This window comes from Bos taurus, chromosome 8, assembly GCF_002263795.3.
Source record: "Bos taurus isolate L1 Dominette 01449 registration number 42190680 breed Hereford chromosome 8, ARS-UCD2.0, whole genome shotgun sequence".
NCBI lineage: Eukaryota > Metazoa > Chordata > Mammalia > Artiodactyla > Bovidae > Bos > Bos taurus.
The window spans coordinates 76,157,791-76,173,231 of NC_037335.1; the positions used below are offsets into that span (position 1 = coordinate 76,157,791).

The 15,441-nt window shown below is 44.8% G+C and overlaps 1 long non-coding RNA gene across 1 annotated transcript; it reads left to right on the top strand.

Moving 5' to 3' along the window:
• Positions 1-1,181: 1,181 nt before the first annotated feature.
• LOC132345982 (uncharacterized) lies at positions 1,182-10,045 on the top strand. The gene is made up of 2 exons (XR_009495627.1): positions 1,182-1,530; positions 9,538-10,045. It is a non-coding gene; the product is annotated as an uncharacterized lncRNA (long non-coding RNA).
• Positions 10,046-15,441: the final 5,396 nt, after the last annotated feature.

Here is a 15,441-nt window from a genome sequence, read left to right on the forward strand (position 1 = left end):
GTTCCAGTGGAGGAGGGGGACAGGGTGGGAAAGGGGGGCAGCTGGCAGCAGGCATCCCTCCTTCTGGAAACAGATCGCCTTCTGGCCCCTTCTCAGGCCCCCTCTCTCCTCCCGTGCTCCCATCAGAGCAAGTACACAGGGTCCTGGCCTCACTGTGTCTGTGCCTGGGAAGGGACAGTCCTCTCCAAGCCCCGTTAGGCACAGGTCCTCGGCCTCCCCCAGCACCTTGCGTGCCTGCACTGTTCTCACTCCTCATGTCCCCGCCTGCACTTGGGGCCGTCCTCCCTTCTTTCCTCTCCCTGCAGTGGACTCTGTGCTTCCTTCTCCGACAGCCCAGGCCTCTGCCCTGAAGCAGGTGCAGCAACAGGCTTGGCTGACTGGGGAAGAGCAGAGACTCAGCTCCTGTCACATGGCACAGGAAGCAGCATCTCCAGTGGTGTTTATTCCTGTGCCCACCCTGTGTTTGTTGAGGTGGTACAGAAACGAAGCAGCCACAGTCCCTGTTTGCTGAGACTCAGTGTTTTACAGGAGAAGTGATTCTGTGGAGAAGCCATCCCCCCACTGCAGGAAGTTGGTTGCCTGAAGTCCTCTCTAGAATTCTGAAAGGCTCTCTGCAGAGATCAGGATAAGGGCTCCATGTCAGGACGGGGTGGTACCTCAGAGCAGAGAGGCAAACTCCAAAGTTCCCAAGCAAGCACCACTGTATTCCTAGCATCTGCCAGCAGTTCTGGAGTTTGTGCTCTGCCATGAGGGTTTTCATTCTGATTTTAGCTCTTGAGCCAAGGGGGAGCTGGATGGTGGGGCTTGTGCTAGGGTTATAGGATGGGATGAGTGAGACTTCATCCCACTACACCATCCTGCATAAATCCTAGGCTCTGAGCCTGTCTTCTCTCAGCTCTTGATTTTGCTGAGAAATTGAGAATCCTGAAGGTCATCTCTCTGCCCCCAGCCCTTTGTTGCAGGACTTGGTCAGCAGCAGATGCCAGGGCTGGCATCCAGCAAGTAGGATACATCGGAAGGACCTGCTCCACCTAAGCCAGGATGTTTGCACACTAACCTCAGCTTCCCAGTTGATGCTTAGTCAGTTCCCTTCATTTGGGCCTCCCTCTCCTCTCCTCTGTGGCTCTCTTTTCAACTCCCAGTAGGCTGGCAGGATGTGCCTGCCACAAGACCTCCTCTGATCTTTGGGGATGCTTTAGGGAAACAATGGAGGGTGTGGCTCAGCAGGGTTGAGCCTTGTGCCTCCTCCCCTTGGGGGCACAGTATCACCATCCAGAGGGACACTCTTGCTTCTTCCCATCCTGGCTTTTCTGCATCCTGCTTGCAGGACACATTGTGCTACATGCTGGGTCCTCGCAGAGGAAGAGTCCTGCCTCCACCTCCTGGTCTGATGTATGTTGAGCCATCCTGGATTTCCTTGGGAATCAGTGAGGCAGGGGCACCCCACAGAGCCCCACACCATATGGCAAGGAAGCTGCAGCACTTCCTGTCCTTACTGCAGCTTTTGGCTCCTCTGTGGTAGGTCAGAAGGTGAGAATGCAGAAGTGTCACCTTGTGAGAGAAACGAGGTGTGCAAAGCAGAGGTCCCTCCCATCCACTCAGGGCAGCCTCTCTGTCTTTCTGTTTCCCAGTTCTCTCTTCCCACCTGCAGACATCCCTGGTTTCTGGCTGGACACTAGGATGCCACGCCTGCAATACTTCTGTGTCTCTAGCCTCATGCCCGAGGCTGCATGCATCTAGAAGATCTCTGGTCTTTCCTGCTGCTCCTGCTTCCAGGAGCATCTTCTTCACACATATGATCAGCAACTCAACCACCTTGGACACCTAGTGCTTACGCTGAAATAGTAATTTCTCATGGTAACTTCCAGAATCCATTTCCACCTTTGACATTCAGCTTTGGTTCTTCATACTCCCATCCTCTACCCTCAGCCATGGTCCCTTCCCAGTTCCTGTTTTAAGATTGTAAAAAAAACTTTAAAAAAAAGTTTATTTATTTATTTGGCTGTGCTGGGTCTTCATTGCTATACTCGGCTTTCTCCGTTTTTGGTGAGCGGGGGCCTACTCTATCTTTGCAGTGTGCGGGCTTCTAGTCGCAGTGGCTTCTGTTATTGCAGAGCATGGGCTTTAGACTGTGAACTTCGGTATTTGCTGCATGTGGGCCTAGTAGCTGCAGCACATGGGCTTAGTTGTTCTGTGGCACGTGGAATCCCTTCAGCCTATGAGTCAAACTCTTGTCTCCTGTGTTGGCAGGTGGATTCTTAACCACTGGACCACCAGGGGAGTCCCTCATTTACTCTTTAAGTCTTTGCCCAGGCTGTCTTACATGTGGGAGCAACCTTTCTTCTAATGTTCAAAGTCTATCTCATTAATGGCTTCTTCTCTCTACTAACCACCAGCCAACTGTCTGTGCTTTTTCCAAGACCAGCTCCAGGACTTGGATATTTGCTCCTATCTCCTCATCTCTCCACCACCACAGGACTCCAGCCTTCTCTCCTTCCTCTCCTGCAGTATCAGTTTATCACACCTCAACTGCATCATTGATGCTAGCATCCAGCACATTAAGTCTCAGGGTGCTTAGTCTCTCAGTTGTGTCCGACTGTTTCTGAACCCATGGACTGTAGCCCTCCAGGCTCCTCTGTCCGTGGGGATTCTCCAGGCAAGAATACTGGGGTGGGTTGCCATGCTCTCTTCCTGGGGATCTTCCCAATCCAGGGATCAAACCCAGGTCTCCCACACTGCAGGCAGATTCTTTACCATCTGAGCCACCTAGGGGGGTTGCTCCCCCTTTTAAAAAACCCCTCGCAACCTCCCTGGGTTGCATTTTCTCTTATAGCTATATCCTTGTTTTTCTGCACCTCTGTGGAACAAACCTCCTTGAAGGAATTAATTACACTTGCTATCACCAACTGCCCTCCTTTCATTCTCTTTTGAATCCACTCCAGTCATGCCGTCACCTCCATCATGTGTGAGTCTGTTCTCAAAGCTGCGAGTGATCTCTGTGTTGTTAAATCTAGTGGTCAACTCTGCATCCTCATCTTACTTGGCCAATTTGCAACTTTTCATGCAGTTGACCAACTTTGTCCTTGCTATATTCCCCACTCTTGACCTCCAGTATGCCACACTCTTCTGGATTTCCTTCTTCCTCCCTGGTTACTGCTTCTCAGTCTCCTCTGCTTCCTGGTTCTTCTTTTCCCTTCCAATTTCTTAATGTCAAAATGTCCCAGAGTCCAGTCCTCAGATCTGTCCATTTACACTCTTTCCTTTGGTGACCTTATCTGGCCTCATGGTTTTATATTCCTCTATCTGTCCACCCATCATCTGTAGCCAGTACCCTCCCTGAGCACATAGGGCTTCTGTGTTGAGAATAGACTGTATGGTCTCAGGAAGAAGCAGGGTGATTAGTTATGAAACTACTGCTGCAATCATCGTAGCAGAGGAAGCAAGAAGGGGTTTCATTTTGTTTCTGATTCTGGTTTCATTTTGAAGGCAGGGACAATAGGATTTACTGATGTATTGGAAGCTGATTGTTAGAAACGTAAGTCAGGGATGACACCATTATCTTTGGCCTGAACAACTGGCAAAAGACAGATGCCATTAACTAATGTGGCAAATACAGTGATTGGAGCAGGTTTAGTATGTATGATTGGGTGGTGGGGGTGGTGGGACAGGGATAAACAGTTTTGAGATAAACATTGGACATCCAAGTATATTTTGATTAGACGGTTTGTGCGTATGAGACTTTCTACCCCATAAGATAATGACCTTGGTCAAGGCATGTGTCTTGGTGACTGTTATGTCTGACACAGTTCCTGGCACATGGTAAGTACTCAGATATTTTAATTGTTAAGCGCAAGATGCCTCTCAAGGTCATTTTTATTGTGACCCCTTTATGCCACCCTACTTTATTTTTTGGGCTCCGAAATCACTGCAGATGGTGACTGCAGCCATGAAATTAGAAGACGCTTACTCCTTGGAAGGAAAGTTACGACCAACCTAGATAGCATATTGAAAAGCAGAGACATTACTTTGCCAACAAAGGTCCATCTAGTCAAGGCTATGGTTTTTCCAGTGGTCATGTGTGGATGTGAGAATTGGACTGTGAAGAAGGCTGAGCACCGAAGAATTGATGCTTTTGAACTGTAGTGTTGGAGAAGACTCTTGAGAGTCCCTTGGACTGCAAGGAGATCCACCCAGTCCATTCTGAAGGAGATCAGCCCTGGGATTTCTTTGGAAGGAATGATGCTAAAGCTGAAACTCCAGTACTTTGGCCACCTCATGCGAAGAGTTGACTCATTGGAAAAGACTCTGATGCTGGGAGGGATTGGGGGCAGGAGGAGAAGGGGTTGACAGAGGATGAGACGGCTGGATGGTATCACTGACTCTATGGATGTGAGTTTGAGTGAACTCCGGGAGATAGTGATGGACAGGGGGGCCTGGTGTGCTGTGATTCATGGGGTCGCAAAGAGTCGAACATGACTGAGTGACTGAACTGAACTGAACAGTCATCCTCATCAGCTGAGTACTTCCTTCTGTGGCAGGACAAGACATACCATAGCACTCATCACACTGATGTATAAATTGCTGTGCTCCCTCAGTCCAGACTTTGCATCAAGTACTATCAAGGTATTGCTATGCATGTGCCAGCCACTATTCTAAGCCCCGGGGATACTGTAGTTGTTCAGGAAAGAAAGGGTGAGAAACTGAACTATAAGCAGAGACAGTAAAAAATAGAGGAAAGGGGGGCAACTTGATATCAAAATTAGAACCCAGTGACTGACTTGGTGTATGGTCTGAGTAGATGTATAGTGGCATCCATTCCCTGACATTAGAAAACAATTTGGTGGTGTGGAGGATGTTTGGAAAATTTGGCTTAGTTTGCACTGTCTTTGGAGCAAGACAGAGCTTCCCCTGGCTATTGACTGTACAACTAGAGCCCAGAGGAATGGCTAGTGCAGAGAAGTGGCTTTGGGAATTACCAGCACATTAACAGTGAATGATGTTTTGGGTTTGAATATACTGTTATTCTCTGTTTCTCAGATGAAGAAATGGGCTCAGAAATATTAAGTAACTTGTCAAATGTCAGATTCTGACTCTGATGATTTTTTCCACATTCCATTCTTGTGAAATTGACCTTAAAGTCTGAGTCCTCTCCAAGGGTCACACATTTGGCCTGAAAATTGCAAAAACACATGCCCAGGGATTTTGTAATGTTTTCCTTGTGTTGTGATTTTGCTGCCCTTTATTCATGTTTATCATCATTGTCTGAAATGATTCTCTGGCCACTTTAGCCAGAAGTTTCCTTCCAGAGGGAAAGGGGTGATCCAAATCTTTTACTTATACTTAACCTTAAATTGAGTAGAACAAGTACAGCCTTGAGCTATGCTGTTCTGCCATGAACTTCTTAATGGTCTGTGGTTCCAGTCTTCCTTCCAGGGAGACCAGTTCCTGCTCCAACCTAGTTAACAGGAGAAGCTAGGACAGGGTCCACTTATGCCTCCTCAGGAGGTCAAGGGAATATGAGTATGATGGCCACCATTAAGAGGTCCATTCTGGCGCTTCCTTGGTGGTCCAGTGGTTAAGAATCTGCCTTGCAATGCAGGGAACACTGGTTCAATCTCTGGTCAGGAAAGATTCCCACATACTGCAGAGCAATTAAGCCAGTGCACCACAGCTACTGAGCCTAAGTGCTGCAACTACTGAAGCCTGCACATCATAGAGCCTGTGCTCTGCAACAGGAGAAGCCACTGCAACAAGAAGCCTGCACACTGCAACTAGAGGGTAGCCCCCACTCACAGCTGGAAAAATACTGTATGCAGCAAAGAAGACCCAGTGCAGCCCCAAATAATATATATATAGGCTTCCCTGGTGGCTGAAGTGGTAAAGAATCTGCCTGCAATGCTAGAGACCAGGGTTCAGCCCCTAAAAAGAGATCCATTCATGCATTGGGTGGTGGTGCTGGATGTGGGGGTGGGATGCAGGCTGACTGCACAGGAAGCAGGAAAGAGCTCTAGGAATATCTCAGTATGGCAAGTTATTCAAGAGGCTTCCTATAACAGTATGTAGGAGGAACTCCATTCAATCTAAGGGTTTCAGAGAATTTCATGTAATTACATTAATGATAAACAGATATTTCTCTGAAGTATCCAATTATTGGGCATCGTCAGAGAGAAGTAAAGGGGCCATAGACCCTCTTCTGTTCTGAGCATTTTATCTGATTTTTGAAGATTCATGTGTGGCATTAAATTCTAGATTCCTGGCCACTTTCCATGTCTGTTTAATGGAACCAGACACTTTCCAAAGCCTTAAAAGTTTTCTTTTGACAGTCAAGGTGAATCATCTGGTGCTTTCTGCAATGCAGTAAGACATAATCAAGAAATGGGGAATGATGACAGGAGTGAAGGGCTGGAGCTAGCAAGGTTATATGATGAATCTTTGGGGAAAGGACAGGAGGCACCCTCTGAGAGGAAAGCACCAGGCAAATCCTGGCAGGGCCCACAGCTGACTTGAGTTTAGCACCATATAATATACATATATAAATATATACATGAATATGCAGGGAGGCAAGGCTGGTGGGAAGGAGGAAAGTGGAGAAGGATCCCAGGAGTAGGTGGTGTAGAAATGAGACACAGCAGTAGGGCTGAGTATAGGCTGCTGGCAGTTAACTCAACCACAAGGATCTGTTTAGAAAACCTTGTGTTTGTGGTACTCTCCCAGAAGCTTCAGTGCTAAACTCACTGCTCTTTATTACACTGTGGGCAAACACTGAAGCTGAGATTTACTTGCCTTCTTCTTCCAAAAGGAGGACCTTGAGGTGGCTTCCTGGCTCAAGGTTCTTTTGAACCAAGGTTCTTTCGCTGGTTTTAGATAGCAAACCATCCTTTTGTCTTATCATGCCCTCTTCAGGAACATGTCAGTTTCTATCCCAGGTACTCAGACCCCCATCTACACGATCTTTCTTTCTGTTTCTCTTCCTGCCTACCCTTAAGGGAAGGGTCCAGCCCCTTCCCATGTCCTGCTTCTGTGGACTACTTTCCATGTCCCTGATCTTCACTCCAGGTGCCATTCACTCCATGCAGCTGATAGGCAGTGGGAGTGGGATACAGGCAAGAGAGCTACAGCAGCCTCCCAGGTGTGTGTGTGCATGCTAAGTTGCTTCAGTCAAGTCCAACTGTTTGTGATCCCATGGACTGTAGCCTGCCAGGCTTCTCTGTCCATGGGGTTCTCCAGGCAAGGATCCTGGAGTGGATTGCCATGCTCTCCTCCATAGGATCTTCCTGACCCAGGGATTGAAACTGTGTCTCCTGTATCTCCTGCATTGGCAGACAGGTTCTTTACCACTGCACTATCTGGGAAGCCCAGAAATATGGAACCAATAACCAACAGGGGCAGAGAGGAGAGATTCTACCATTTGCCTTTGACATTTGATTATACTGTCGTTCAGTCCCTCAGTCATGTCTGACTCTTAGAATTGAAAGACATGACAGCAGAAATTTTTAAAAAGTAAACAATATAGAGTTTTGTAGATAGATTTGAGGAGTCTTCCATAAAGAAAGGTTCAAAGAAAGAGAAACCAGGAGACCCCCTGGACTGCAGCACACCAGGCTTTCCTGTCCTTCACAGTCTCCCAGAGTTTTCTCAAACTCATGTCCATTGAATCGATGGTGCCATCCAACCATCTCATCCTCTTGTTGCCCCCTTCTCTTCTTGCTCTTATTCCTTCCCAGAAGCAGGGTCTTTCCCAAGGAGTTGGCTCTTAGCATCAACTCCAGCATCAGTCCTTCCAATGAATATTCAGGGTTTATTTCCTTTAGGATTGACTGGTTTGATCACCTTGCAGTCCACGGGACTCTCAAGAGTCCTCTTCAGCACCACAGTTCGAAAGCATCAGTTCTTTGGTGCTCAGCCTTCTTTATGGTCCAACTCTCACATCCGTACATGACTACTGATTGATTATGTTATCCTGCTTTCCCTGTTGTTTCCTTCTGGAACAGCTATTTTTGGCTATTATACTTCCTTCCTTCTCTCCTGGTTTCTCTTTCCTTGTGCTTTTATTTCTGGAAGACTCCTCAAATCTGTCTTCAAAACCTCTATATTGTTTACTTTTAAAAAAATTCCACTGTCATGTTTTTCATTTCTAAGATCTTATTTTTTGCTCTATGAATGTTCCTTATTGATACTATCTTGTTCTTGTTTCATGGCTACAGCAGTTTTGTCTGTCTCTCAAGATACATTAATGAAAGATTTTTTTTCCTCTGCGTAAGCTCTATTTCCCCAACTTGATATTTCCCTGTTTTATTTGGTCTCCATTTTCCATGTTAGAACCTTTCCATAAAAATCCAGTGGTCCTTCGATTGTTCAGAGGAGCTAACATCCTAATTGAAAGCTCAAGTGATGGGAGCTATTTACCAATTTTGAACTTTACAGTAGGGTGATGGGGGCAGGGTCATTTCTTGTAAAGGTCTTTCCTCTTATCTGGTCAGTATTCCAGGGGAAAGTCTTTCAGTCTCTCAAAGATAAAGGCATCAATGTCCTGAAAGCTGAGTGGGTAGTATTAGCTTTTAGTGCTGAGCACTCAGATGACATGTCATTTAACTCTCCTGCTTTTTGAATAGTACCAGCACACTCAACCATGCCTTGTATAGCCCCCAATCTAGCATCCTTGTTTTACTGCAGAAAATAGATATCCATACTTAGCTCAGAGTAGTAATGGCATAGCATGAGAGGATATACTTAGGGATAAAACTTATACTTAAGGATAAAACTGCTTCTCAAATTGCTTTCACCCCACCTTCCCTTATACCCCAACCCCTAGTTCCAGAGGTACCTGCTTCTGCCAGTTCCTGAGTCTGTTGGGAAATCTGCAGTGTAAACCTAGATTGCTCAGTTTCCCCACACTACTAGCTTAAGATTCAGCCTTCTTAGGTTAACTCAGTTCCAAGTTTTCCATCTACTTTCCAGCTTCATAATTTTGTCCCTGTTCTGCCTTTCTGGCTCTGATTCTTTAAAAGAAAAATGCATTTGACTCTAGTTTCAGTGGAGTTTTAGAAGAGAAAAATGATTGCCATCACACCCTGGAAAACATTCAATATTTCTGCTTCTCAACTCAGTTATCCCCAATCTTTATACCTTTCTTAACTTCCTCAGCCCATGTTCATGACTATAAGATAGATTAAATCAGATTTGCTTCAGAGCTGCAGTTCTTTTTTAGTTGTACTCTATTTGTAATATTTAATTTTTTAATTAGAGGGTAACTGCTTTACAATATTGTGTTGGTTTTTGCCATACAACAACGTGAATCAGTCATAATTATATGTATATCCCCTCCCTCGTGAGCCTCCCTCCCATCCCATCTCACCCCTCTAGGTTGTCACAGAGCACCAGGCTGGGCTCCTGTGTTATATAGTAGCTTCCCACTAGTTATCTATTTTATACATGGTAGTATATATATATATATATATATATATATGTACATATATATATATATATATGTATCATTGCTGCTTTCTCAATTCATCTCACTCTCTCCTTCCTCCACAGAGCTGCAGCTATAAAAGCAAGAGGTAGACTACAACACATTCCTGCAAGGACAACATTTTATCCTTAAACTTCAGCACACTGGATGGTCAAGAACAATTGGCTATATACATTCTTTTTCTTCTGTGAGATCTGGCCTGCTCACATATAAATGGCATTTATAATGTTGGTATCATGCTCCTCTGCTTGGAGCCTGGAGGGGAGTATATCAGCAATAAGTGGTAGTCAGGGGTGCAGGACAGAGCAGGGGGACCAAGGCCCCCTTCCCACAGCAAGCTTCCAGGCTGAAGCAGACCTGAACTGGATCAGGGAGAGGATTGATACTGCTCTGTCCAGCTTTGAGTTTTGATTTCTATGTGAGAATTCTCTTCTAAATAGTCTATGGTTGCAACTTCTCACCCAGGGCAGGGGTTTTTACTTGGGGCCATGAACCTACTGGGTCAATGGGTAAAAAAATCTGTATTTCTACACTGAATGGGAAAAAATAATGTTTATTTACTTACTAAACTAACTGGAATTTAGCATTTCATTTAGTATAAAATGCTAGCACCAAACCCCAGGAGGATTATTGGTATCTGTGACTGTGTCACCAATAGAAATCACAGATATTTATAATTTATATTAGGTTCTTTGCAGATGTCTCAGAATACAATTTACCTTCATCATGATGTCAAAATAATGGTTGTTAATACATGCGCCATCAGTTCTTGTAATTTAATGTGCCAGTAAAGCAGCATCAATACCTGATAGCTCAGTTAGTAAAGAATCTGCCTGCAACGCAAGAGACCCTGTTTCGATTCCTGGGTTGGGAAGATCTGTTGGAAGGGATGGGCTACCCGCTCCAGTATTCTTGGGCTTCTGTGGCGGCTCAGCTGGTAAAGAATCTGCCTGCAATGTGGAAGACCTGGAGTTCAATCCCTAGGTTGGGAAGATCCCCTAGAGAAGGGAAAGGCCTACTCCAGTATTCTGGCCTGGAGAATTCCATCTACTGTATAGTCTATGGGGTCACAAAGAGTTGGGCACAACTGAGAGACTTTCACTTTGATAATGTAAAATATCACAACATTTTTATTTAAAAAAAATTTATTTCTTTGAACTTGTTTCATTCTTTTCATTTGTTTTTTTTTTTGGCCACGTCATGAGGCTTGTAGGATTTTAGTTCCCTGACCAGGGATTGAACCCAGGCCCTAGAACAGAGTTCTAACCACTGGACAGCCAGGGGATTCCCCACAACATTTTAAATAGTTTGGGAATAATCTTTCAATATCATTGGCTTCCTTAATAATCTTATCTATTTTATTTTATTTAAAAACATTATTCCAAGGGGATCCTGAGCTTCAGAGGAGTCTATGACATAAAAAACCCTTGAGACCTTGATCCAGAGGAATATGAAGTCATGAGGCTGCTGAAGTGTGCACTGAGGGTGGGGAAATCTTTACCCCTACTCAGTAAATTCTAAAGGGCTGCAGGAAACAGAAGTCATCCAGCATGTCAGGTACACAGGTAACCTGCTTATCACATGCAGTCTGACCAGGCGCTGTGATGGGTATTGGGATAGAAATCACAGGGGGAGAGGCCCTAGCTCAGATCCCAGGGTTGGGCATAGCTGCTGGGAGTCTCTGAATTGAGATGTACAGGACAGAGAGGAGTTGGGCAGGCTGATGCCGAGAACAGACAGAGTGGTGTTCCATGCAGAAAGTGGAGCTGAGTAAAGGGCTGGAGGAGAGAGAACAAGGCTTGACAGGAACAAAGATTTCCTGTGCCTGATTGGGGGCTTTGGGGTGGAGAAAGGTGGGGAGGAGGCAGAATGTGGATCTTCTTTGTTTATTAAGTTTGTTGTCAACCCCTACCAGAATATAGTCTGCTTAAGATCTGTCTTACTCTGCTTCCCCTGGGTCTAGAATTGCACCCATGACACAGGCTCAATAAAAACAACTGATTAGTGAGAGAACAACTAGGAGTGAGATCACAGAGGGCCTGAGAGGTCGTGTTAAGAAATTTTTGGATTTCATCTAAGAGTAAATATATCTGTTTCTGAAATGACTGATCAAGAACAGCTTTGTGATGAATTAAAGAGCATTAATTTTACTCCTAAAATTACACTGGAACTCATAAAACTCCCTTTGAAGAGATGTTTATCTAGCTCTTGAGTTCTACCTTGCTTTACAGCAATGGGAAGATGTACCAGTAAACTGAAATTAAAAAATTTTCAGAAAGTCAAAATCCTAAAGACAGTGAAGGACTCTATAAAAATGTATGCCAAAGGCCATGAAATGTGGTTCCTGAACTGTCAGCCTGAGAGGTCACAAGTCAAAGGTCCTTAGAACTAAATTCCCACTCTCTGGAAATTTAAGAAATATAAATTCTCAAATAAACCTGATAAACAAATGCAGATGAAAAATTAGAACTGGATAGTTATTCTTAAGTTTTGCACTTGAAAATTTATCTTACTCCATATTTTCAAGTTGAAGCAAGGATTTGTGCCTATTTCCTATTTTCAGCTATGAAAACGTCTTACCGTCTAGATCTGGAAAGAAAAGATATTATTTTAAGGCTTGCAAAATATGCTTTGTTGGTGATTCATTCCTATCCTGTGGACTTTTGGATATATACGCTGGAAATCCTTGTCAAGAGGCATCATAGTATATAAACATAAAGGCTGGTTTCCACCTAAATAACCCCAGTACCCACCATCATTTTTATTGTCATGTAGATTTGAAATCCCAGTTGGAGCTCTTCTTCCTTTTAACTGCTTCATCCAGTCACCCCTTAATAAATGGAGGGTCTGCATTTACAAGGATTCCATTCTAGTTTTCAGGCCCTCATTTTTCTCTCAAAAGATTTACTTCTCTTTTATGGTTCTGGTTCAAGATGATGGAGTAGAAAGACATACACTCATCTTCTGTGAGAGCAACCAAAATTGCAACTAGCTGTTGAACAACTATCAAAAGGAAGACACTGGAATCCACCAAAAAAACCAAAACAAACAAAAAAAAACACCACGTCTAAAGACAAAGAAGCGGCAATAAGATGATGGAGGGGTGCAACCAAATAAAATCAAATCCCATACCTGGCGGGTGGGCAACCCACAAACTGGACAGCAATAATAGCAAAGAAGTTCTCCCACTGTTGTGAAGGTTCTGAGCCCCGTGTCAGGCTTCCCAGCTTGGGAATCTGGCAGAGAGACTGGGAATCCCTAGGGAGTCTAACCTTGAGGGCCAGTGGGATTTGATTATAGGACTTCCACAGGACTGGGTAACACAGAGACTCCAGTCTTGGAGGGTACAAACAAAATCTTGTCCACACCAAGACCCCGGGGAAAGAAGCAGTGACCCCACAGGAGACTGAACCAGACCTGCCTGCTAGAGTTGGAGGGTCTCCTGTGGAGGTGTGGGTCAGCAGTGGCTCACCTTGGGGACAGGGGCACTGGTAGCAGCAGTCCTGGAAGGTGCCCCTTGGCATGAGGTCATCAATAACCCTATCATAGAGCCCACATATGCTAGGGCTGGGTCACCTCAGGCTAAACAACTAACAAGGAGAGAGTGCAACCCAACCCATCAGCAGATAATTGGGTTAAAGCTTTACTGAGCATGTCCCTGCCTACTAGAGCAAGACCCAGTACTCACCTCCAGTCCCTCCCCCATCAGGAAGCTTACACAAGCTTCTTAGCCTCATCCACTAAAGGGCAGACAGAACCAAAACCACATTAAAGAAAGTTAATCAGGATGAAAAAGCAGAAGGTTATGTCCCAGATGAAGTGACAAGAAAAACAACTAAATGAAGTGGAGATAGGCAAGCTTCCAGAAAAAGAATTCAGAATGATGATAGTGAAGTTGATCCAGGATCTTGGAAACAGAATGGAGAAGATGCAAGAAATGTCTACCAAAGACCTAGAAGAACTAAAGAACAAGGAGAGATGAGATGATTATACTAGAAGTAATCAAATAGCAGAATAACTGAGGCAGAAGAATGGATAAATGACCTGGAGGACAAAATGGTGGAAATCACTGCTACAGAGGAGACCATAGAAAAAAAGAATGAAATAAAATGAAGACTGTGTAAGACCCCTCTGGGACAACATTAAACTCACCAACATTAGCATTATAGAGGGTCCAGAAGGAGAAAAAAGGACCTGGGAAAATATTTGAAGAAATAATAGCTGAAAATCCTAATATGGGAAACGAAATAGTCAACCAAGTCCATGTTGCTCTCTCCAAGCACAGAGAGTCCCAGGCAGGTTAAACCCTAAGAGGAACATGCTGAGATACACGGTAATCAAAAGCACAAAAATTAATCTACACCACCTTTATGGCAGAAAGCTAAGAGGAACGAAAGAGCCTCCTGATGTGAAAGAGGTGAGTGAAAAAGCTGGCTTAAAACTCAACATTCAAAAAACTAAGATCATGGCATCTGGTCCCATCACTTCATGGCAACAGATGGGGAAACAATGGAAACAGTGACAGACTTAATTTTCTTGGGCTCCAAAATCACTGCAGCCATGAAATTAAAAGATGCTTGCTCCTTGGAAGAAAAGCTATGACAAACCTAGATAGCATATTAAAAAACAGAGACATCACTTTGCCAACAGAGGTCCATCTAGTTAAAGCTATAGTTTTTCCAGTAGTCATGTATGGATGTGAGAGTTGGACCATAAAAAAGGCTGAGCGCCTAAGAATTGATGCTTTTGAACTGTGGTGTTGGAGAAGACTCCTGAGAGTTCTTTGGACTGCAAGGAGGTCAAACCAGTCAATTCTAAAGGAAACCAACCCTGAATATTCATTGGAAGGATTGATGCTGAAGCTGAAGCTCCAATACTTTGGCCATCTGATGTGAAGAGCCAACTCACTGGAAAAGACCCTGATGCTGGTAAAGATTGAAGGCAGGAGGAGAAGGGGACGACAGAGAATGAGATGGTTGGACGACATCACTGACTCAATGGACATGAGTTTTAGCAAGCTCTGGGAGACTGTGAAGGACAGGGAAGCCTGAGGTGCTGCAGTCCATGGGGTTGCAAAGAGTTGGACATGACTGAGTGACTGAACTAAACTGATCAAGGTGCCAGGTACTGTTCTCAGCACTTTCCTTACATACACTTAAGGTACTGTTATCATCTCTGTCTTACCAATGAAGAAGCTGGGGTACACAAAGGTTAAATAAGCTCCTTATTCACAGTTACTGACTAGAAGGTTCATGAGGCAAGGTTCAAACCCAAGCAGGCTGGCTACAGAGCTCAGACCTGTGGCCACTACAATATACTGCCTGTTATTCTGTTGTGTGTGTATGTCTCTGGGTATGTGTGTCTGCAGAAACTCTGCAAAGCCTGCCTTATTTAAACAGTTTTCTTTGATCACCCATTCAAGCACTGTGTATAGCAGAGGGGAGGCAGCAGCAAACAACAGGGATAAAGCTCAAAGAATATGTCTAGTTAAACAAATATGGGGTCAGTAAGGATGCTGACCAGTTAGAAAGAGTACTAAACAAGTGAGCAGGTAGCCGCATCCAAACCAGGATGAGCAGGGAAACTTCCTGAAGGAAGTGACGTTTAAGCTAAAGCAGAAGGAGAAGCAGGAGTTAGCTAGGCAGGGTGTGTTGCGGGGGGCGTATAGAGGGGTGTCAGAGAAGGGGCCTAGCCCAAGGTCATGAGAATGGCCAAAGTTTGTCCTGCCAGTTTTCTACTAAAGCCTCACTACTCCTATATATCACACCCCAAAGCTGGTCAACCGGTAGCCCCGCTGGTCGAGAGGACGAGATGTGCCACAGTACCACACACCACCCTTTTCTTCCCCAGCTAGCTGCCCTGGGCCAGGGTTTTAGAGGCGCAGTTTCATGTAGGCACATCCTAGAACTAAAATTACTTCAGCAATGCCTGCAGCAAAGCTGGAGGAAATACCAGAAGACCAAAGCAAG